This window comes from Vicugna pacos, chromosome 13 (genome assembly GCF_048564905.1).
Source record: "Vicugna pacos chromosome 13, VicPac4, whole genome shotgun sequence".
NCBI classification, from domain to species: Eukaryota; Metazoa; Chordata; class Mammalia; order Artiodactyla; family Camelidae; genus Vicugna; species Vicugna pacos.
In genome coordinates, this window is record NC_132999.1 from 30,250,343 (window position 1) to 30,272,607 (window position 22,265).

At 37.5% G+C, this 22,265-nt stretch overlaps 1 protein-coding gene and 1 non-coding gene across 2 annotated transcripts in view; one reads left to right on the forward strand and one right to left on the reverse strand.

Annotated features, from left to right (window-relative positions):
• OSBPL9 (oxysterol binding protein like 9) overlaps window positions 1–22,265 on the reverse strand; it is a 203,056-nt gene that overhangs the window by 178,656 nt on the left and 2,135 nt on the right. The window lies entirely within an intron of this gene.
• Window positions 6,161–6,267, forward strand: LOC116283133 (U6 spliceosomal RNA). Its single transcript, XR_004192685.1, has one exon. It is a non-coding gene; the product is annotated as a U6 spliceosomal RNA (small nuclear RNA).

Here is a 22,265-nt window from a genome sequence, read left to right on the forward strand (position 1 = left end):
TTCAGACTCTACTACAAAGCTACAGTAATCAAAACAATGTGGGACTAGCAAAAAAAAAAACCAAAACACACACACAAACACACACACACACACACACACACACACATATCAGTGGAACAGAACAGAGAGCCTAGAAATAAACTCACACACTTATGGTCAATTAATTTATAACAAAGGAGGCAAGAATATACAATGGAAAAAAGACAGTCTCTTTAATAAGTGGTACTGGGAAAACTGGACAGCTACATGTAAAAGAATGAAATTAAAACAACTTTTCACGTCATATACAAAAATAAACTCAAAATGGATTAAAACCTAAATGTAAGACTTGAAACCATAAAACTCCTAGAAGATAACATAGGCAGAACACATTTTGACATAAATCGTAGCAATATTTTTTTGGATCTATCTCCTAGGGCAAAAGAAACAAAAACAAAACTAAACAAATGGGACTTAAATTTAAAAGCTTTTGCACAGCAAAGGTAACCATCAATAAAATGAAAAGATAAGCTACTAAACGGGAGAAAATATATGCAAATGATATGCCCAGTAAGGGGTTAATATCCAAAATATATAAACAGCTCATACAATTCAATATCAAAAAAACAAACAACCTGATTTAAAAATGGGCAGAATACCTGAATAGACATTTTCCCAAATATATACAGATGGCTTACAGGCACATGAAAATATACTCAACATCACTAATCACCAGAGAAAAGCAAATAAAAACCATGAGATATCACCTCACACCTGTCAGAAATGATGATAATCAAAAAATCTACAAATAATAAATGCTAGCAAAGATCTGGAGAAAAGGGAACTCTCACACACTGTTAGTGGAAATGTAAATTTGTGCATCCACTGTGGAAAACAGTATGGAGGTTCCTCAAAAAACTAAATATAGAACTTCATTTGATCCAGCAGTTTCACTCCTGGGGGTATACCTGAAGGAAATGAGAACACTAATTAAAAAAGGTATATGAACCCTAATGTTCATAGCAGCATTATTTACAATAATTAAGACATGGAAACAACCTAAGTGTCCATCAATAGATGAATGGATAAAGAACATGTGGTATACTATACAATGTAATACTACTCAGCCATAAAAAAAAAGAATGAAATTCTGCTATTTGCAATAATGTGATTGGACCTAGAGGGAATTATGCTTAGTGAGACAAGTCAGAGAAAGACAAATACTCTATATTATCACTTACATGTGGAATCTAAAAACATAAAAACACTCAGATATAGAGAACAAACTAGTAGTGGAGAAGGATGGGAGAGGAGAAAGATAGTGGTGGGGGTTTAAGAGATACAAACTTTTATGTATAAAATAAATAAGCAACAAGGATATATTGTATGGCACAGAGAAATATAGCCATTATTTTGTAATAACTTTAAATGGAGTATAATGTATAAAAATATTGAATCACTATGTTGTACATGTAAAACTAATACAGTATTGTAAATCAACTACACATCAATAAAAAATGCATTCATGTTGCTGTGTGTATATCTAATCTACTGCTGATGATTCCAACATAATATTTCATGATATAACATTTACCACATTTTAGTTGTCTACCCTCCCAGTGATAGACAGCCAGGTTGTCTTCAATATAATTATAAAAGAAAAATATAGTAAACTATTACAATTTGTAGCTGAGGAGAATAGAAAAGCAAAACGTAAGAAGCATAGACTATAACAATAATATTGATGAGTAACAAGGATTTCTATTCAGCAAAAGACATTGTAGACAAAGTAACTAGATGAAAGAATGAGAGAAGATACTTCAAATATTTAATATACAAAATTCTAGCAAATAAATGAAAGGGCAGAGACCCCTAGGGGAAAAGATAAACAAAAAATATGAACAGAGAGGAAATCCAAAAATCAAAAGGCATATGAAGAAATGCTCAAAAATATCAGAGAAATGTTAATTAAAACAGCAATATGCTATTCTTTTACATATATTAAACTATAGAAAACAATGCCAGATTGTCAGGTTGTGATGATGCTGAAACCCTAATGCATGGTGGTAGGAGCATGGACTGGTATAGCCATAGTAGAAAGCAATCAGACATAAATTATGCAAATTAAGAACACAGTCTGTGAGCCTGCAGTTGCACTTCTGGGCTATATCCCAAAGAAATTCTAATGCATTGAATGTAATTGCTATATATTAAAATTTAATCCTACCATCCACGTACTATATATTCTTTTTTATTTTTAACCTCCATTTCTGCTTTCCTATTGGCTAGGCTGAATTTTCTACTTTGGGTTTAAAATTTATACATAATATTTTTTCTTGTCATAATAATCATTAACTTCAGACTCATACCCATAGGTTTAAGAAAGTTCCTCCCTCTTGATAGCTTGAGCAAAAGCCAAACAAAAGTTCTAAGGATGATGCTCAAGGATCTGATGTATCATGCCCTCCTGTTAATCCAATCACTATTGCTTAGGTAGAAGGTATTTGATCTCCTAAGGAAACACAGGGTACCATTAACCAAAAGGAGGAGGAATGGAGGCCAGGAGACCACAAAATGACATACGTCCACTTCTTCATACTAAATCAACTTTTTAAAACCTCAGTTTCTTTATCTGTGAAATGGCAATGGTAATACCTACCTCAAAGGGGTGATATGAGGAACAAACTGGGTGATCAATATGAATGTCCCTTGTGAATCATAAAGTGCTGTACAAAGATTAGTTATTCTTGCTCTTGTATTCATCACAAGGTATCATTTGTTTAGATGCTGATACTTATCTATATTGCTACATGGGGATGTACCATCCTAGCTAGCAATCTCCCTGAATTGTGCTGATGCCTATAGAGTTGATTTTCCTTTCCCGAGAATAACAAATGTGCAAGAGATCAGGATCGTATTTGTCAATCAGTTTCCATCAAAGGGTCCTGAAGTTGCAAAGCAGGGTGACTTGCTAGTAGACCTGCCAGACTGCACACAGCTGAAGGCTTGGTGCAATGGTGCCAAACTGAGCTCCAGTTCCTTCTCTACCTCATATTAGATGTGTGACCTTACCCAGGTCACTTTAGCTCTCTGAGCCTGGAAAATGGAAGTCACAAGATCTATCTCTTAAAGTTGTGGTAGGATTAAATAAGATCATATGCAAAATGCTCTGGCCTTGGAGAAAGTCTTACGCTTGTCAGACAGATGCAAATCTCTCATTACTGAGTACTTACTAATTTCCATTCTGCTACCTATGGCTAGGTTGAGTGCAGGTTCTTTCTCATCTCTGAAGTATACTGAATTGCTTTGTTTCCTTACAGAATAACTGTTGTCCCCTTCAAAGCCCTATGTCTTCATATTTGGACCAGGAATACTTGCCAGCAGGATAGAGTCTCACAGGAGATGTTATTCTTTAGGGCAACTGAAATTGATAATTCTGCCTTTCAGGGTGAGAGTATAGCTCAGTGGTAGAGCATGTGCCTAGCACGCCTGCAGTCCTGGGTTCAGTCCCCAATACCTCCATTAAAAAAATGAATAACCTAAATACCTCCCGCCCCAAAAGATTAATAAATAATAAATAAAAAATAAATACAACTTTAAAAAATAAAATAGTTGGATAATTCTGCCTTTCACATATGAAAATTTAGATTCTGACTAAACTGAAAGATAGTAATGTATCTACTATGTTTACTAGAATAGGTTTATGATTGCTCATAAACCTATTATAATCCCATGAATTAGCTGCTTATATCCTCATTTTACTGATAAGGAAATAGAAGGTCACATAAATCAGGTAACTTGACCACGGTGACACATTTGATAAGGAGAAGAGAAACAGTCTAGTGTAACGTAAGGAGGATGGGCTTTGGAGTCAGACAGATCTAAATTAGGATCCCAGCATTGCCATTTACTAGATCTTGGTCTTTGGCCCAGGGATCAAATCCCTTAAATCTCAGTTCCTTCACCTTTAGAGTGGGGGTTATAATAATATCCTCACCCGAATGTTGTACATGTAAAGCAGTGTCTGGCATCCTTAGGTGCTGCTGGGAGCCCGAGCCCACAGAGCTCACCTATAGCGCTGCCTTAGGGAAACTTCAGTCATCATCCAGCTCCTTTAGAACATTACATTGGACATACAAATGGCTGGCCTGACAATCCTCTGGGCTGCAATTCAAGATGACAGTCCCAGAAAGGAAATGAAGTAGCACTATGCAGAACATCCCCACCCATACCCTGCCCAACACAGCTGTTTAGACCAGGACTGGGAATCTGACCCAAAGGCAAGCAACCCACAAGCTTACCGACAACCTACAAATGTGGCCTGGCTGTTAAATCAATATTTCTCTCTCAGGAATTCGAGTTGGGAAACATGAAGTGATTGAGGCAGTTAACAGCAGTAAAAACTGTAACTAAAGAGAGAGGTCATGAGGTTCAGTAGGGGTATGTGTGGGAAGAGACAGAGCTGGGGCTGTGGCCAACCAAAGTGATGAAGAAGCAGAAATTATGCATAAACAGAAGCTATGAAGGAGAAAAAGATAATATATGTTTATTCAACAAATATTTCTAGAGTTCCTTCTATGAACTAGGTGCTGTGTTAGTCTCTGAATATACAAAAGTGACTAAGAAGCAGCCTCTGCCTTCACAGCACTTAATTTTAGTGGGCAAGAGAGGCAAAACATATAAACAAACAAATAAATAATTACAGATTGCTTTAAGGGCTAAGAAGAAAACAAGCATGGGGCTCAGATAGAACATATCAGGAAGGGAACTACAGTTAAGAAACAGCATGGTAAGGGAAGTTCTCTCAGAACAAAGTGAGACCTGAAGAATGATAAGGAGCCAGGGAGAAGAGTCCTTGAGGCAGAGGATGTGTAAAGCTTGACAGCAGCAAAGGGCTTGTCACGATCAAGGAAGCTGGGAAAAAAACAAAACAAAACAAGCCATGCGGCTGGAGGAAAGTGAAGGAAAAGGAAGCAGTGTGAGATGAGTTTGGAGGGGTAAGCAGGAAGCATGCCGCGGGACCCAGCAGACCTTGGAATGGAGTTGGGGATTTAGTCCCTATATAGTGAAAAACCATGAAATTATTTGAAGTTGAGTAGTAACAAGATCAAATATAATGTGGTAGATAAGCTCAAATGCTAAAGAGTCAATCTGGGTCTGAGACTAAGTTCTACCATCTACCAGCTGTGTGACCTTGGGCAATTATTTAACCTCTCTGTGCCCGCCCTAGTTTCCTTTTCTATAAAATTGAAGTAGGTTGATTTTTACCTCATGGAGGGATAGTGAAGATTAAATATATATAAAGTGCTTACAGCAATTCCTGGCACATAATGAATACCTGATAAATGTAAGCTTGTATTAGTATTTTGTTTTTTAAAGGGTCATGATAACTACTATATGGAGAATGAATGTCTAGGGGTTAAAAGGGAGGCCACTAATGAGGCCGATGAGGAGTCTGGGTGAAAGATGATGCGTGAAGCGGCGGTAATGGAGACAGAGAAAAAGGACCTAATATGACACATTTTTGGAGATTAAACTTATTTTGCAGATGGATTGGACATTGTGGTTGAGGAAAATAGAGGAATCAAGAACAACTTCTAGGTTTCTGTCTAGAGCAACCAGGCAGATGGAGGTGATATTTACTGAGAGGGAAGGGCCGGGGGGAACCCGGCCTGGCAGGGAAATGAGGAGTTCTATTTTAGACATGTTAAACTGCACATGTCAGTGAGCTATTGATCCATGTAGATGTCATTGAGACAGTTGGCTGTAAGTCTGGAGACCAGAAGAGAGGTCTCGGATGAAGATATGAATTTAGAAGTCATTAGCATAATCAGCATTTGAAGACACAGAAATGGTTGAGATCCACTAGGAAAAGAGTGTACAGAGGGAAGAGAAGGGAGCCCAGAGGCCTGAGGAGCAGCACATTTTAGGATGGTTGAATAGACAAGGAGAATGAGGAGAGGCCTGGGAAGAGAGAGTAAAACCAGAAGAGTAGGGTATCAAAAACCAGGAGAGGAGAGAGTTTCAAGAACATTGGAGTGGTCAGCTGAGTGTGGAAAGTTCAAAAAAGGATAGAAAAATATTGGTCATTGATGACCTTGACAAAAGAAGTTTCAGTGAAGTGTGTGTGTTGAGGGGTTCCTAAGTAAGCATCAAATAGGCTGAGAAATGAATTGAAGGTGTTCTTGCTTGGATAGTACATACAGTAAAACTGGAACAGTACAGAGAAAACTGGCATGATTCCTACATACAGATGACACACAAATTCGTGAAGTGTTTCATATGTTTTGTGAATGGATTTGACTTTTGGACAATTTTAGCTCTTACATATTCAAAGAAGACAGTTGAATCAACAAGAATGAAAGGAACTCTAAAACTGAATATAAACACATAAACCTAACTATATTTAAATAAGTAATAAAACCACTCTGAAGGAAAATTAAAAGCAAATCCAAATAACCTTTGAAAACAGTATTTTGAATATATATCCTTGGTCTAAAAATAAAACAAAACTGCAAAAAAATATTGAGCCCTACTAAATAGATTGCTTTCTTTAGTGGAATGGATATAGCTATTCTGAAACTATTTTGTGTGTGTCATAACACTGAGCAGATGAATAAAAAAGACATCAACGCTGTTGGGAGCCAGAGTTCTCAACTGTGGGAAAAGGGAGATGCAAATCAGGAATGGGAGAAAGAACCCTGAGGTGCTGAACTGGAATTAGAGGTACCAGTGATGAATTCATGGTTAAAAATAGTTGAACTATATTAAGTTGCCATTTTTCCTCCTTGGATCTGCTTACTTAAAGGGCCTAGAAACAATTACTCTCCAGGAGCCATGGTCATATCTGGTGCCCAGATCTTGGTTTCTAAATACCATTCCCCACTAAAAGGGGTGCTCTTTTGGGGACAGGGATGATTTCCAAGGCTGGACAGGGAAAGTACAAGATGAACCTGGAACACTGTATTATGCCAAAAAGAAGGGAATACTCAAAAAAAAAAAAAAAGGTATGTGTCAAAAGGACACAGAAACTCACCTAAAGGGGTTCTCACTGGCCTAATCTATGACAAGCTGAACAATAAGATGAATAATGACAGTAATGGATTATAATCTATTAAATAAAATAAGAATCTGTTACTTTTTTTCCTTGTGATGAAAACTTTTAAGATCAACTTTCTTAGTAACTTTTCAATATACAATACGGTATCATTAGCTAGAGTCACCATGTGTATATCCCTGTGAGTTATTTCATTTATAGCTGGGATTTTATACTTTTTAATTTTTAAAATGTTAGCTAATATGGATTTGGTTTTGATCAGTACTCTGGATAAGTATGGGGTACTACCCTAGTGCTTTTCCTTTTTTATTTCTCAGCTCTATTTTTTTTTAACATTTTTTATTGATTTATAATCATTTTATAATGTTGTGTCAAATTCCAGTGTAGAGCACAATTTTTCAGTACAATACATATATTCATTGTCACATTTTTTTTCTTTGTGAGCTACCATAAGATCTTGTATATATTTCCCTGTGCTATACAGTATAATCTTGTTTATCTATTCTACAGTTTTGAAATCCCAGTCTATCCCTTCCCACCCTCTGCCCCCTTAGCAACCACAAGTTTGTATTCTATGTCTATGAGTCTATTTCTGTTTTGTATTTATGCTTTGTTTGTTTGTTTGTTTTTAGATTCCACATATGAGTGATCTCATATGGTATTTTTCTTTCTCTTTCTGGCTTACTTCACTTAGAATGACATTCTCCAGGAGCATCCATGTTGCTGCAAATGGCGTTATGTTGTCAGTTTTTATGGCTGAATAGTATTCCATTGTATAAATATACCACAAAACTTCTTTATCCAGTCATCTGTTGATGGACATTTAGGTTGTTCCCATGTCTTGGCTATTGTAAATAGTGCTGCTATGAACATTGGGGTGCAGGTGTCATTTTGAAGTAGGGTCCCTTCTGGATATATATGCCCAGGAGCAGGATTCCTGGGTCATATGATAAGTCTATTCCTAGTCTTTTGAGGAATCTCCATACGGTTTTCCACAATGACTGCACCAAACTGCATTCCCACCAGCAGTGTAGGAAGGTTCCCTTTTCTCCACAGCCTCTCCAGCATTTGTCATTTGTGGATTTTTGAATGATGGCCATTCTGAATGGTGTGAGGTGATACCTCATGGTAGTTTTGATTTGCATTTCTCTGATAATTAGTGATACTGAGCATTTTTTCATGTGCCTATTGATCATCCTATCAGCTCTATTATTGATTTAGAAATAAGGTTTAAAAAAATCTCATTTTTGGTGATTCTTTGGAAGATGTCAAAGTGAGCTTAAACATGTATTGTTTAGTTATTCATTTTTAAGAATTGTTTAACTATGAAGAATCTTCTAGGGTTTTACATTTTTTCTATTCTAGGTGGTGATGAGAGAAAATCTTGGTAATCAAAATTATGGCAACACAATTAGGATGATTGCAATTTACTTAAAGTGCTTCACACACACAAAAATAATCTATGAGTTTTATACTGATGATTATAAATATACAAATAAATAAGAGAGAAGGGAAAGATCTCGCTTGCAGTAACTAAAAAATGTAATGGAATAATGGAGTCATAGAGTCACCGTTTTGCAACTATCATAAGTAATTGCTTCAGGTAAGAATTATCAGTGAATGTCGAAACCTTTGGGCAAAAGTTTTGAAGAGGAACAGGATATTTACATAGTCTCAGAGTACCTCTCCACAGGTTACTCATTATTTACATAAGAAAAAAATGCTAACTTTGCAATGGAGAAACCTAACAGATACCGCTTTAACCAACTGATCAAAATGAATACCATCAATAACAGGTAACACTGTTTCTCCTCACGTGACACACTGAGGACACAACATACCATAGACAATATTGGTTCCTGCTCCATCCAAAAAAAACAAACAAACAAAGAAGAAAAATATAAATCTCATCATAAGGAAATAGGACACAAACCCCAAAAGAGGGAAATTATACAAAACACTGGGTTGTACTTTTTTTTTTTAAAATAAAAGACTCAGTATCATGAATAACAATCTATTTTAGATTAAAAGGGACTAAAGAGGACTTCCGGGCAAGATGGCGGAGTAGAAGGACGCTTGTAAGTCACCCTCTCCCACAAATACACCAAGACCCACATCTACAGACCCACTCAGCCAACCAGAGCACCTGCGGAACTCCAACAGATCATCGCCCTCTTCAAAAGATAAAGACGCCAAAAATCTGGTAGGAGAAAAGGAAAAAAGAAAGAACAAAAGACAAAGCAGCGCGGGACGGGTCCCGCGGGGAGGGAGCGGCAAAGGAGGACTGGCGCTTGCTCGCTGGGTCTCCCCTCTCCAATTGAGAGGCCAGCGGGACGGAGGGGGAGCCTCCAAGGCTCGGATCTGTACAGAGCAGCCCTTGTCTGACAGAACTAAGTTAAACGGGCACAGAGCATCCCCCCGACACCCAGCCTGAGACGCGGGCCGGCAGCGGCGGGCAGGGCCAGGCTGCACAAGCCGGGCGGAGGACGGGGGGCGGCTGCACGGAGGCAGCTCCAGGGGACTGCAAGGGGCTGGGCACCGGGGCTGTGGGTGTACAGGACAGAACAACCTGGGCCCTCCATAAAACAGCAAGGTTGATGTGCTCTTGGGGGAAGGGTGCATACCCCCATCTCTGAAAACCCACGGAAACTTTTCAGGGGAAGAGGGGTGGGGCCCAGGCAGAGCCGCCATATTCTCCGGCGCTGAGCACCCAGGCGGGGGCAGAGGCGAAACCTGCGTCCGCACCAAAGGGCTTAGCAGCCTCAAGGGCCAGACTGAGACGGGCCTACAGCCCTGGGCAGATAGGATCCTTCCATTCTGGTCCCCCAGAGAACTTGCTCCACAAAGACAAACAAGCAGCTGGGTCTTGGCTCGGAGCAGGGACGAGGCTGCCCCTAGGTCTTCCCCGAGCCCACCCACGGAGCGCGACCAGGGCGGAGCGCCGACCGGGGAGGAGCGCGACCAGGGCGGAGCGCCGACCGGGTGGGAGCGCCGGCGCAGAGCGCGCAGCCTCACAGAGCAGCGGAGCTACCAGCGGCGCAGGCAGAGGGAGAGCGGGCCCCCCCGCCTGTCGGGCAGGAACACAACCCCTGACCGAGGTGCTGGGAAGGGGCACGACCCGCCCTCCTGCCTGGCCAGTCTGCAACATCTGACTGCGGCATCCGGAGGGGCAGTGACCCGCCCGCCCGCAGCAGAGGAGAGCTGCATCTGACCCCGTGTTAGGAGGAGGCGCGATCTGCTTGCTGACAGGTGCTGGGAGCAGCACAGAAGAGGGCACCAACGGAGGGCCTATGAAAACAAGCTGAGCTTCCAAAACAGGACGAAGACAGAAGGACATCACATTAAAAGCACACAGACTCCAGGAGAACACCGACAACCCCTTTTTTTTTTTTTTTTTTTTGGTTTTTGTTTTGCTTTGTTTTGTTTTTTTGTTTTCTGTTTTTGTTTTGTTTTGTTTTAATCTGTTTTTACCTGTTCTATTTTCAATTACTCTTTTAATTTTTACTTCTTAATTCATTTCTATTTCTCTTGGGTTTTGATGTCCTGTTATTGATTAGACACAGGCTTCAAACACATATATTCATCTCCCCACCCCCCTTTTTTTTTTTTAAGGGTTTTAAAAGGACGTCTCCACCCGATTAATACTCTGCTTCAACCCGCTCTTCTATTATTCATTACACATTGTTTTCAAACCCTCTTTCTCCCTTCTTTTAAAAATCTTTCTCTCTCTCTCTTATACTTTTCTCTTTTTTTTCTTTTTTCTTTTTTTTCCCTAAGTTCTATTCCTAAATAGGCATTAGATAGATAAAATCCTTAAGATCCAAAATAGACAACTGATACTCCATAAACCACAGTGCCAGAGAGGTATGAGCAAGATGAAGAAGCAGAGAAACCTTTCCCAATTAAAAGAACAAGAGGAATCCCCTGAAAGAAAGCTCAATGAAATAGACATCGATAGCCTACTAGATCAAGATTTCAAAAAAGGAGTGATCAAATTGCTGAAGGAATTAAAAGAGATAATGCTTAGAGAAATAAAATATGTCAAAAATGAAACTGAAGCTATAAAGAAGAGCCAAGCAAAATGGGAAAACTCAATGACAGAGATGAGGAATGATCTAACAGCTGTGCAAAACCGACTAGTTAATGCAGAGGAATGAATTAGTGATCTAGAAGACAGGGCAACAGAAAGCACCCATTCAGAAGAACTACAAGATAAGCAAATAAAAAATAATGAAAATAGCATAAGGGACCTATGGGATAATATAAAGCGTCCCAATCTTCGCATAATAGGGGTCCCAGAAGGGGAAGAAGGATCAAAGGGGATTGAAAAGGTTTTTGAAGAAATCATGACTGAAAACTTCCCAAACTTAAAGAAGGAATCAGATATCCAAGTACAGGAAGCTCAGAGGGTCCCAAACAGGAAGAACCCAAATAGACCCACACCAAGACATATCATAATCAAGATGGCCAGAGTCAAGGATAAAGAAATGATTCTAAAGGCAGCAAGAGAAAAGCAAAGAGTGAACTACAAGGGAACCCCCATAAGGCTCTCAGCTGATTTCTCTACACAAACACTACAGGCCAGAAGGGAGTGGCAAGATATATTCAAAGCCCTGAATGAAAAAAAGATGCAGCCTAGGATACTTTATCCAGCAAGGCTATCCTTTAGGATAGAAGGAGAAATAAAGAGTTTCACAGACAAAAAAAAAGCTGCAGGAGTTTAGCAACACTAAACCCATGCTAAAAGAAATATTGAAAGGGCTATTCTAAATAGAAAAGCAGCAGGATGCTACAGAAATGAGAAACATACAACTGGAAAGGTGATAACTCATGAATTACAAATAAAGAAAACATGAAATTATAAAAGAAGACATACAAATCACTGAGAGTGGGAGAGGGAGGCAGGGAAATATAGAATTTTTTTCTTTCTTTTTTAAATTTTTTTAACAGTAGGATGGGTTTGAGATCATGTTATTATCAGTTTATTAAAAACGGGTATAGGTTAATAGATTTACAAAAAAGGGTAACCACAAGTCAAAAATTTACAAGGGAGTCACAAAAATTAAATAAAATCCATGATAATACAAAGGAAAATTACCAAACCACAAAAGGAAGAAGAAAGGAACAAAGAGGATATACCAATTCAACTGCAAAGATAAGTTCAAAATGGCAATAAACACACATCTATCATTAATTACTGTAAATGTTAATGGACTAAATGCTCCAGTCAAAAGACATAGAGTGGCAGAGTGGATAATAAAGCAAGAACCTTCAATATGCTGCATACAAGAGACCCACTTTAGGGAGAAGGACACATATAGATTGAGAGTGAAAGGATGGAAAAGGATATTCCATGCAAATGGAAAAGCCAAAAAAGCAGGTGTTGCAGTACTGATTTCAGACAAAATAGACTTTAAAACAAAGGCCATAAAGAAAGATAAAGAAGGACATTTTATAATGATTAAAGAAGTGATACAAGATGAAGATATTACACTCGTTAATATATATGCACCCAATATAGGAGCACCTAAGTATATACAAGAATTACTAACAGAGATAAAGGGGGATATTGATGGGAATACAATCATAGTTGGAGATTTTAACACTGCATTAACATCACTAGACAGATCTTCCAGACAGAAAATAAACAAGGCAACAGAGAAATTAAATACTACAATAGAAAAACTAGATTTGGTGGATATTTTCAGAGCTTTACACCCCCCAAAAATAGAATATACATTCTTTTCAAGTGCACATGGAACATTTTCCAGGATCGATCATGTACTTGGACACAAAAGAAACCTCAACAAATTTAAGAAGATAGAAATTATCTCAAGCATCTTTACTGACCACAATGCCATGAAACTGGAAATCAACAACAGAGAAACAAAGGAGAAAAAAAGGAAAGCATGGAGATTAAACAATATGTTATTGAAAAAACAATGGATCAATGAGGAAATCAAAGCTGAAATTAATCCCACTCCTGGGCTTGTACCCAGAAGGAAATCTACTTCAGGATGACACCTGCACCCCAATGTTCATAGCAGCACTATTTACAATAGCCAAAACATGGAAACAACCTAAATGTCCATCAACAGGTGACTGGATAAAGAAGATGTGGTATATTTATACAATGGAATACTACTCAGCCATAAAAACCGACAACATAATGCCATTTGCAGCAACATGGATGCTCCTAGAGAATGTCATTCTAAGTGAAGTAAGCCAGAAAGAGAAAGAAAAATACCATATGAGATCGCTCATATGTGGAATCTAAAAAACAAAAACAAACAAACAAACAAAAACAAAGCATAAATACAGGACAGAAATGGACTCATGGACAGAGAATACAGACTTGTGGTTACGGGGGGGGCGGGGTAGAGGGTGGGAAGGGATAGACTGGGATTTCAAAATTGTAGAACAGATAAACAAGATTACACTGTATAGCACAGGGAAATATACACAAAATGTTATGATAAATCACAGAGAAAAAAATGTGACAATGAGTGTGTATATGTCCATGTATGACTGAAAAATTGTGCTGAACACTGGAATTTGACACAACACTGTAAAATGATTATGAATCAATAAAAATGTAAAAAAAATAAAAATAAAAAAAATAAAAGGGACTAAAGAGTCATGACAATTAAATGCAATGCATGATTAGGGATCAGACACTGGATCAGATTCCACATAGGAGGGAAAACTGCTAAATAGAACATTATCAGGCCAATAAGCGAACTCTGAATATGGACTATATATAAGGATTACATCAATGCTAAATTTCCTGAATTTGATCATCATACTAGGGGTGAGGTGTGGGGAGGGGGGTATGTAGGTATATAAGACAATGTCCTTGTTCTTAGAAAATACACACTGAAGTATTTAGGATATTAGGGGTAAAGACTACAATTCAAATGGTTCAGAACTCACCCTTCCACATACATACACATCTATATCAAGAGATTGTGGCAGAATATTAACTTTTGGTGTACCTGGGTGAAGGGTGTATGGTAATTCTTTGTCATATTTTTACAACTCTTCTGAAAACTTGGAATTATCCTAGAGTAAAATGTTTGAAAATAAATTGGAGATGAGTAAGTAGAAACAGTATGTAGATAATTCTTTTGAGAAATTTGACCGTGAAGGGGAGCAGAGAAACAGAACGAGAGTCAGGGTTGTAAAATGGCTCCCGTCTTTTTAAGAAGAGAAATTCCATCAGATACCTTTTCCTCAGGCCCCCTTTGACTCTCCTACATTTAGATACTGTGAGTTCCTCTGAAAATACATTTTATTCCTTAAACTGCAACCAGGAAAAGACATTTGGGCCACCACTTGAGGGCAGTACAAAATGATCCTGCATGTAACGCTGGTGGTTTTATTGTTTCAGCTGCTAGAACAAAACAAAGCCCTTCACATGATCTTCTCTCAAATGTGCTACATGAAATAAACCTCCATCTAATGCACTATATTTTTTTTCAAATATTTTACACAAGAAAAACCCAGCATAATTCATAACAGGAGTTTGGCAGGGGGAGTGAAGGGGTGAGAGGGTCTCGTGCTTGGAGAAATGCCCAATGCTATAAGTTTAACAAAGAATAAATGGAAATAGAAAAACTAGAGCATGTCAGAGTTGGAACAGACCCTAGAGAAGGATGGTTCCCGCCCCTTTTTTAAAGACAACACCTTGGATCCAGTGGAGGGGAGGTACTTGGCCAAAGCCACAATGATGTGATAGAGAAGGTAATGGTTTCAACACTAACTAGTTTGTCTGAAAATAGAGGTTGTGATATCTTCAAGTGATATCATAAATATAGCTTGCAAAGAGATTGACCCCATCATTGGTATTCCTATGGAGTTCCTGAAAAAATGGTGACGCCTCATTTGTGAGACTATGCCCCTTCTGTCTTCCTTTACCCTGGGAAAATATGACTATCTTCTGCTCATCCTCTGAAACAGGTCCTAATGCTGTAGATAGCACAGTTCCGATCATATCCAGCCTGTTTCCCACATCTTTCTAGCAGGAGCTTCAGATCCATAAAGTATCACATGTTAGGCTTTCCTACCAACATCTGAGGTGGGGGGTGGGTAGTATGGAGTTGAAAGCCATTGGAAAGAAAGTGAATGGGTGTGTGGCAGCACATTGTTTGGAAAGAAACAGGCATGTCAGTGCATGCAGTAGAGGGGAAATGATCTTAAAAGGATAATTAGAAAATCCTTGTGAAATGTAAAAACTCTAAATATGACCTAAGTACATAATGGAGAAGAAAGAGTTTAGACTGATTGAAATACAGAAACCAATATGACTTCATAGCACGCTAATAAATGGGCACAATTACATAGAAGGGCCATTAACCTCACTATTACCCACTAGCCTGGCGTTTCAAAGATCTTCTAACCTAGCCCCAGCCCACTCTCTAGTCTCAAGTCTTGCTGTAGCTTCCATCCCATGCTCCAACCACTGTTTTCTGAGCACTGGTTTCAACGGCATAACTGCTATGATATATCAGGCCATGTTCTGCATTTGCTGTATTTTGAGGCTCCTCTCAAATGCCACCTTCTCTGCATGCTTGTCTTGATCTGATCATCACATTTACCAAGATTCTTTTTGTCTACAGCCATTGTATGCACCTGTCTTTAGCATTTGTTTCATTCTGCCTGTCTTTCCCCCCCTACATAGTGAGCACTTTGAGGTCTTACTACTACTATTATTTTAGGGATTGTTTCCATTTATTAATAATCTACCAATAATTTTTCTACTTCTCCTGTCTTTCCAGCTCACTCACTCCAACAGTTCTTTGATCTCCCCTCGGCTCTACAATCTAGTGATCCTAACACCTCTTCACCATTCCTCACCCGTTTCATGTTCTCCTACTTCTCTTCTGACCCACTTCAATCCCAAGGTCCAATGTCATAATCCTCCCCTTGATATGTCCTCTTCACTCTTGCCTCCTCTTGCTTTGTTATTTTGCTTCACAAAATCTCTACCCTGGACAATCTAACTCTGCACTTAGTCTCCACCTTTGGGAAAGTGGGTGAAGAAAAACCCACAACTGTGTCAATTGGACTCTTACCATTCATCACAACTAACCTTAAGTGAGCCTTTAGTACTACCTGGGAATCAGTTTATTTCAAAAGTCCATCCACTTTCCCTAAATATTTCATACCTTTTCTTTCCTCAAACTTCTGACACCTTCCCCTTTCTTTTCCCACTCACCAGATAGCTCACCCACCTGCATCCATGCCTGCATACTCAGTCCTCTTTTTGGTACTCTAAAAGCCAATCCTATCCCCCATGTTTCAGCAATTCTCTCTCTTACTATATCATCAATATTTCACTTTCCAAAGGATTATCCCATCAGCTTAAAAAAGTGCTATTTTATTTCTCACCTTAAAAATAGAAATCTCTCTTGTCTCCATAACCCCTTTTAGCTGCCACACTATTTCTCTGCTCTGCATCTCAGTTAAACATCTCTAAAGGGTTATCTGTATTCCTTGACACCAAGTCCTCTCTTTTCACTCTCTCTTGAGTCCACTTGAACCAGGCTTTACCCTTCCCTTTAACTGGGATTGTTCTTACCAAGGACACCAAAGACCCCAAGTTGATAAATGTGGAGGTCAGTTCTCAGACCTTATCTAACTATCGCTATGATCAGGTTTGTCACATCTGCTCACTCCTTTCTCCCTCGTTTCTTCCTGAAAACACTTTTCTTGATTTGGCTCCAGGACAGACACCATACACTCCTGGTTTTCCTCTAAATTCACTGCTGCTTCTTCTCAATCTCCTTTGCTAGTTCTTCATTTCCCTCATCTATAACATGGGAGTTAACCAGTGACCCATTGGACTTCTTGGACCCATAGACATTCATTGTACAGATGGTCTCACTCGGTGTCTTTGCTTTAAATGCATCCATATACCAATGATACCCAAATTATATCACCACTCAGACCTCTCCCCTGAATTCCAGACTCTGATTCCAACTTCATCTTTGACATTTCTTCTTGGATGTCTAAAAGATATCTTAAACTTACTCCAAGACCAAATTCCTTATGTTCTCTCCCAAATTGGCTCCATCCATAGTCTTCCCTATCTCAGTATGGACAATTCTATCATTCCACTTGCTCTGGCAAAAAACTAGCATCATCCTTGACTCTTCTATTCCTCTTCTATACCTCACAGTTGATCCTTTATCAAATCCAGTGGGCCCTACCTTCAAAATATATACAAATCCGACCACTTCTTGCCACCTCTGTCCGCGGTGCTAACCCCCTGCCCCAAACCATCATTCATCATCATATCTGGATCATTGCAACAATCTCACTTTTCTTTTCTTTCTTTCTTTTTTTTTTTTTTTTTTACCAATTTCTGTCCTTGTTTACCTATGATCTATTTTTCCTTCAGTAGTCCCAAATAATCTTTTTAAAACTTAAGCTATATCATGTTCTTCCTCTGTTCAAAACTCTCCATCTCATTCAAAGTAAAAGGCAAAGTCTTTAAAATGGTTTGCAAGACCATGTCCCACTTGATATGGGACACCATGACCTCTCTGACTTCCTTTCTTAATCGTTCACCCTTTCCCTCACTCTGCTCCAGCCATATTGGCTTCCTTGATTTTTCTCAAACCCATCAGGCACATCCTGCTTTGCATCTGCTGTTCTTTTTCCCTTGATTGGCTCCTCATCCGAGATATACTCTTGGCCATTCTCTTTAAGGCTTTTCTCAAATGTTTCCTTATTCATGAGGACTTCTGTGATCACTCTTAAAAATCTCAACCTCTCCCCCTTCTCATATAAGCTCCCATCTATCCTTCTTCTTTCCCTAATATATTTTTCTCCTTATCAACTTATGAATTTATATATATACTATATATATATATAAATTCATATATATATATAAAATATATATAAAATATATATATAAAATCATAGATGTGTATATGTATACTTATGAGTTGATAAGGAGGAAAATATATAATTTATAAGTTAGTTATAAAATATAAACATAATTTATAAATAAATATTGTTTACTTATATTTTTATATATTTTTTTATATAATTGCCACTCTTCCCCCATTGAACCATAAGCTACATGAAGGCTGAGTTTTGTCTATTTTGTTTACTGTTGTATTCTCAGTACCTAGAAAAGTGTCTAGCACATAGTAGACTCAATGATTATTTTTAAAATAAATGAACAAGTCCTCATGATAACCCTACAATCTAGATCTGTTTTTATCTCCTTCATTTTTTTAATTTAAAGAAGACTTTATTAGTTTCTATAATCAAACCAATGTAAATAAGACCTTACATATTTAATACAGTGCATTACCCCTGTACAAATGGAAAAAATTATGTTTAACATTTCTAGACCAATATGGCTGTTAATTTCTGTACACTACCAACCCAACATGGTACAACTTTTATCTCTTCTGCTTTATAAATGAGGGAACTAGGGCTCAAATAGGCTAAGGAACTAACCTCAAATCACACAACCAGTAAGCATCAGAGTTGAGGTTGGAATCAAGGTGTGTTTTCCTTTAAAGCCCACAACTTTACCACTGTGATATACTGTATATCTATAATCAGTTCTCTTAAGTATATCACCACTGCCTTTGCCTCTTTCCAATAACGTTTACCAGGATCTCTTCAGAGACTCCTTGATCTCACTGATCTATCCTTCACACAGAGCCAGACCTTTCATTTTGTGTGTGTGTATACAGTTAAGTGGTTATTACAGTATTCACAGAATTGCACAACCATTACCATTAACTAAATCTTCATCACCCCAAAAAGTTATTCTCCTTCTCCCCTTCCCCAAGCTCTGGGCAACTGCTTATCTGCTTTCTGTTTCAGTGGATTTGCCTTTTCCGGGCATTTCATATAGATGGAATCATACAATGTCATTGTAGCATGTATCAGTACTTCATTCTTTTTTTATTGCTGAATAATACTCCATTGTATGAATATGCTACATGTATTTATCCATTCATCAGTGATGAACATTTGGGTTGTTTCCACCATTGGCTGTTATGAATAATGCCACTAGGAATATTCATATACAAGTTTTTATGTGGACATATGTTTTTAATTCTGTTAGCTATATACCTAGGAATCAAATTGTTGAGGCATGGTAACTCTATGTTTTGCTCTTTGAGGAACTGCCCAATTGTTTTCCAAAGTGGTTGTGTCATTTCATACATCCATGAGAAATGTATGAAGGGTCCAATTTCTCCACATCCTTGCCAACACTAAATTACTGTAACAATCTCAACAATTCCACTATTTTGCATGTGGATATGCAATTGTTACTGTCTATTTTTAAAATTATAGCCATTTTAGTGGATTTGAAGCTGTATTTCATTGTTGTTTTGATTTGTATTTCCTAAATGAGTATTTTTGGTGTATTTTTTGGCTATTTGTACATATTCTTTGGAGAAATATTGATTCAAATGTTTTATTCATTTTAATTGGTTGAGTTGTAAGAGTTCTTTATATATTCTGGATAATTCACTTATCAGATATAAGATTGGGAAATATTTTCTCCTATTCTTTTGGTGGTCTTTTTACTTTCTTGATAGTGTTCGTTTACCTAATTTTCTTTTGCTGCTTATGCTTTTGGTGTTCCATTTAAGAAATTATTGCCTAATCCAAGGTCATGAAGATTTACATCTATTTTTCCTTCTTAGAGTTTTACAGTAAGAAACTCTTAGTTTGTATCAATGATCTATTTTGTGTTGGGTTTTGTATTCGATATGAGGAAGGGGCCCAACTTCATTCTTTTGCATGTGGAAATCCAGCTGTTCCAGCATCATTTGTTGAAAAGGCTATTTTTCCCCCATTGAATTGTCTTGGCAATCTTATGGAAAATCAATTAACCATAAATATATGGGCTTATTTTTAAAGTCTCAATTCTGTTCTATTGATTTATATGTCTCTCCTCATGTCAGTATCACACAATCTTGATTATCATACTTCTGTAGTAAGTTTGAAATCAGAAAATGTGAATCTTCTAACTCTGTTCTTTATTTTCAAGATTGAATCCCTTGCAATTCCATAGGGATTTTAGAACTGTTAATTTCTACGAAGAAGTTAGGTGGGATTCTGATAGAAATTGCATTTTAATCTGTAGATCAGTTTGGGAAGTATTACCATATCAAACTTAAGTTTTCTAATCCATGAACTTGAGAAATCTTTCCACTTATTTTGGTCTTCTTTAATTTCTTTCAATGTTTTGTAACTTTCAATTACAAGTCTTATACTTCTGTTAAATTTATTCTTGAGTACTTTTCCTTTCTGATGCTATTGTAAATAAAATTGTTTTCTTAATTTCACTTTCAGATTATTCACTGCTGGTGTATAGAAATATAGCTGATTTTTGTATATTGATTTTCCATCTTGCAACCTTGCTAAACTTATTTATTCCAATTTTTTTTGTTTCTTTAGGATTTTTAAAAATTTTAAATAGTAATTTTTATTTAAGTATAATTGGCATACAATATTATATAAGTTAAAGATATACAGTATAGTGATTCACAATTTTTAAAGGTTATAGTCCACTTATAGTTATTATAAAATATTGGCTATATTTTCCATATTGTACAATACATCCTTGTAGCTTATTTTATACATAATAGTGTGTACCTCTTAATCCCCTACTCCTTTATTTCTCCTCCTTCTTTCTCTCTCCCCACTGGTAACCACTAGTTTGTTCTCCATACCTGTGAATCTGGTTTTTTTTTTGTTGTTGTTGTTGTATTCACTAGTTTGTTGTATTTTTTAGATTCTACATATAAGGGATATCAGTATTTGTCTTTCTCTGTCTGCCTTATTTCACTTGACATAATATCCTCCAAGTCCACCCATGTTGTTGCAAATGGCAAAATTTCATTCTTTTTTATGGCTGAGTAGTATTCCATTAAATATATCTTCTGCATCTTCTTTATTCATTCATCTATTGATGGACACATGGAGGTTGCTTCCAGATCTTGGCAATTATAAATAATGCTGCTATGAGCCTCAGCATGCATGTCTTTTCGAATTAGTGTTTTTGTTTTTTCCAAACATACCAAGGAGTGGAATTGCTGGGTTATATGGTAGTTCTTTTTTTTTGTTTGTTTTTTTTTTGAGAAACCTCCGTACTGTTTTCCATGGTGGTTGTACAAATTTACATTCCCACCAACAGAGTAAAAGTGTTCCGTTTCCTCCACATCTTTTCCAATATTTGTTATTTGTGTTCTCTTTGATGATAGTCATTCTGACAGAGATGAGGTGCTATCTCTTTATGGTTTTGATTTGCATTTCCCTAATGACTAGCAGTGTTGAGCATCTTTTCATGTGCCTGTTGGCTAGGATTTTCTATATATACAAGATTATCTCATCTGTGAATAAAGATATTTTTACTTCTTCCTTTCCAATTTGGATGCATTTTATTTCTTTGTCTTGCTTAATTGCCCTGTCTAGAAACTCCTGTACAATGTCAAAGAAAATTACCTTTCTAAAACACAATTTTGGATTTTTATTTCCCTCGATGGGAGACTTTCAGTGCTCTTAAAATGAAAATTTCACTTATTATCTTACGAGGCCACTTTGCATCCCACCCTAACCTTGCAGCCTTACAAATAAAAATTCAACCCAACTGAATTACAAGATTCTTCCTAGCTCCTTGCTCCCTTTTTCTTCTGGGACTTTGTGTACTTTACTCCCTCTGTCTGGTACACTCCCTTCTCTATCCATCCCTTGCTTCACCAAGGTAATTTCTACCCACACTTCAGGTCTCAGCCTATCCACAGCTTCTACTAGGAAGTTTCTCCTTGTCCCACCATACAATGTCGTAGTCTTCCAGTGTGTTTCCACATCACTGGGATTGTATTCTTTTAATTTTATAACATTGCATTTATAATTGCCATTTTACTTGTCTGTCTTCCTCTCTTGTCTGTTTGTTTCTTGAGGGCGGGGATTATGTCTTTTTCAATTTTGTGATTCCTCTACCTTGTAGAATGCTTGGGGAATAATATTGGCTAAAAACTTACTTGTTGAATGAATGAATAAATAGGAAGACGCCGATTGTCTGCTCTTTAAGTCCCATTCTTTATATAAATCTGTCCTTGGGAGTTCTAATCAGTGGTCTGAAAATAAGCCCACCAGGCTAGAAGTATTAGGATGTTGTCTGGGCCTGGATAATTACTATTGAAGTTCTAATCATTATCTTCTATGTTAAATAATGAAAAAATTA